This window comes from Schistocerca cancellata, chromosome 3 (genome assembly GCF_023864275.1).
Source record: "Schistocerca cancellata isolate TAMUIC-IGC-003103 chromosome 3, iqSchCanc2.1, whole genome shotgun sequence".
In the NCBI taxonomy this organism is placed as follows: Eukaryota; Metazoa; Arthropoda; class Insecta; order Orthoptera; family Acrididae; genus Schistocerca; species Schistocerca cancellata.
In genome coordinates, this window is record NC_064628.1 from 19468906 (window position 1) to 19472547 (window position 3642).

The following is a 3642-nucleotide window of genomic DNA, read 5'->3' on the forward strand; positions in this document are numbered from 1 at the left end:
TGTTCATATGAAGGTTAGGAATCAATATGGTGGACATACGGAGCATGGCTGCATTACACAGAGTGTTATCCATTGTACTATATGTTCCTTTGAGTTTGTCTTGACAGTTACATATTTTGAATAAACAAAACTGATAACTGTGCACTACCCTGTACATTAACTTACACAAAATGGCTTGATATTAGCAGTACACAAACTGGACAGATGTTAACTTTTTAACTTTTATACATCAGTAACAAAAATCAAGGCAGTGGGATTTCAAGAGAAACATCTGACAACTAAAACAGTTATAATGACAAAACTATAGAAAGAGTACAGAGTATCAACTACTGAAGTGTATTTTACTGTGAGGTAATACAGTTTCCAATAAATTTCAAAGAATAGGTTACAATCAACAAGTCATTTCAAGTGAAACAAAATTCTGTTAAGTTGATGGCACCAAAAACTGCACAGAAAAACATCGAAGAGGAAATTTTATCAGTTAGCAGATTTCACACACTGATGATATGATGTATAGGAGAAACCATAAATTCTTATTGTGACTAACATCATACAGATGAAATGAATGTAAGTAATATTTTGGGCAAATGAAAAAATGAATTCCAAATATTTTGCTCAAGAAACAGGATAACTGGCCAAAATTTATGTGATGTAAGACTACAACCTCTGGACTTTTATAAAAAAAAAATCATCATTACAAGTAAGATATTTTACCCTTTGGTAGATTTACCCAGCCTGCAGGTCACAGGACAACCCAAAATCTGTAGTGCATAAACATAGTCAAATGATGACATTTCACTAAATCCTGCACCAGTTTGCAAACAGGAATATTTTAACCAAAGCTGCCGAGTCCACCATTTTGCATTAGAAGATTCTGCCTGAATGAAATGCTTTCCTTGACAACCTAAACTCTTACTACATAGTACTTTATTTCCCGTTTTCTCTCAAATATTCTTTACATTTTGGGACAACTTTTTTGCAGCAGATTATTTTCCATGACAGTTTTTAACTGATCATCGTGTAACATGTTTCCTGTTGTCATGCCATGCTATTTTATTACTTGCTCCCCAAAACTATTTGGACAATTATAAGGAATTCCTTCTCAATGTATGAAAAACCCAACAAACATCTCCTAGTAGTGGCAAGCAGGCAACACTTCAGGCAATAACATGGGGAGGGGGCAAATGTATCAGAACAAAGAGTCCATCTCTATCAAGTAAATTAAATAACTGCAAGGCATGTTCAGCTGGTGGTCCTGGTCTCTCTCCACTGCACCCATAGAACATCCCCCTTGGATGGGGAGGTGCCACTTCTGGATACTGAAGTGTGACATTCCCCTCCTGCTCCGAGTCCACCACATTAGGTAAGAAGGGCAAAATAAATCGCAGCCTATTTCCAAATGATATCCATCACTCTCTCCAACAAATGGTCCTATTAGGTATCAATTAGTACCCAATTGCTTTGCAAAACACATTCCTAGACCACAAACAAATCCCAGCTAACTGTGATCCTTGTACTTTGCATTTGTGGTGGTAGTAGCAACAGCAGCAGGTCAGTTTCCTCCTCCAACCCTCACATCATTGAAATGCCAGTCAGTGAGTACTGTTTCTGTTCCACAGTTTGCTCCAAGTATCCCACTGCAATTCAATTTGCCTCATTCATTATTGTGTTCACCTCAGTAAGTGTATAGCCACCCCACACTGGTGCAACATACTAAGCTATAGGCATACAAAATGTCAGACTCATTTTGGGGTTCATGCAATACTGACAATGTCAAGTCTGATAGTCTCACAGTGTGATAAGTCATACCAAGAGATTTCGATTAAGCATAACTCCATAGTCTCACATATTAAGTTCTTGCCTTAATTCTCTGTTGTCAAGGTAAGGTGCAACCTATGTCTTTCTGGGGGTTAGCATCATAAAATAAGTATTCAGAATATGGATGTTTCTTTACTACCTTTTCTTGGTACACAAGACATACGATATACTCAATCAAAAAGATATACCCATGACTCGAGAAATATCCGAAGAGAAAGTACAGCAGCATATTATTTGTGCCATAATGTTGTTGACACAGACTAATTCTCCAAACTGACCATTCAGTGTTCTACATACCTTTAAGTCGGCTGAGAATTTCGCATCATTTGCTGTAAGATTTATCTTACACGCTTAAACTATACAGAAGCTTAACAACTCTTCATGTAACACAAATATGTTATGTTTGCTATCTGGACTAGCCAAAAACCTACCTTTGTAAGGTAAAAATACCAGCACAGGCGATAAACAGAACAGATTAACACAATAGCTTTTATGCCATAAATTTTCTCCTCCCCTCATCTCACACTTATTCTCAGCAATTGCTGTTTCCTTGTATTTCCATCTTTACTTATCAACATAACTGACAATGGTATAATGCTTACTGATCTGACCTACAGACATCTTTTCCTTCGATATACTCTCTCTCCTCTCAAAATGCATACATCCCAATTAACTTATGATCTGGGTGAGCTCCCCACCCCTCCAACCTATTTCCTCTTCCTTTGTGTGTGTGTGTGTGTGTGTGTGTGTGTGTGTGTGTGTGTACAGGATTTTAATTTTTAAAGTGTGTGTTAGTTTGGATATGTGATAGTTTGTAAGAATATTCTACACTACCTTGTGGCTGCAAGTTTTGTCAGTGGTACAGAGCTGACAATACTCTTCACATTACCAGAAATATTAGTTAACATATTTAATGCCTTCATTAAATTTACATTCTCACCAATGACGGTAATAAGTTTACACACACAGTACTGAATGTTTCGACATGATCCCTTTAAAACCTTAGGCTACGTAAAGATCTGCTGAACATTTTAGAAATCTTTGAGGTTTCTGCCTTTAATAATTGCATGTGCCATTGTGTATTTAATGGTACCTGTTCCTTTAGAGACAGGTCTATAACCACATTCCCTCCCCTTACACACACACACACACACACACACACACACACACACACACACACACACACAAAACACACACACACACACACACACACACACTATTGATTTTCAAAGTTCCATAGTTTTCAACATCAATCTGTGCTGAAAACACATTCTGTTAACTATGGGGATGGCATGCACAGTTTGCACAGGATACAGGCACCAACGTGCAGCGACCAATTTTCACCTAAAGTGCTGGGAAAGTTCATCTCTTCGATCAGAAGAGGAAGCCAGCCAACATTGTTTGCCTGCTTTCGGCCAATCATCAATGCGCTGTGAGGGCAGAATCAAGGTGGATGACCTGCAACCTTTATCAAACTACAGAAACTACTTTATAAAAAACTTAATTTTTGCATTACTTACAGCTTTATAATGGCGTGCCTACTATTTCATTAACTGTCAGACACTGATGTTGGCATTTAAGACACAGCACAAAATTCAAAAAAGTTTGCAATGAAAACTAAAGGTTGCTATGATTTTGCGTCTGATGCATAGTACATAACATACTGAAGCATCAAAGAAACAGGTATAGGCATGCTTATTCAAATACAGAGAGATGTAAACAGGCAAACTAAGCTACTGCGGTCGACAACACTTATGTAAGACAGCAAGTGTGACACAGTTGTTAGATCAGTTACTGCTGCTACAATGGTAGGTTATTAAGATG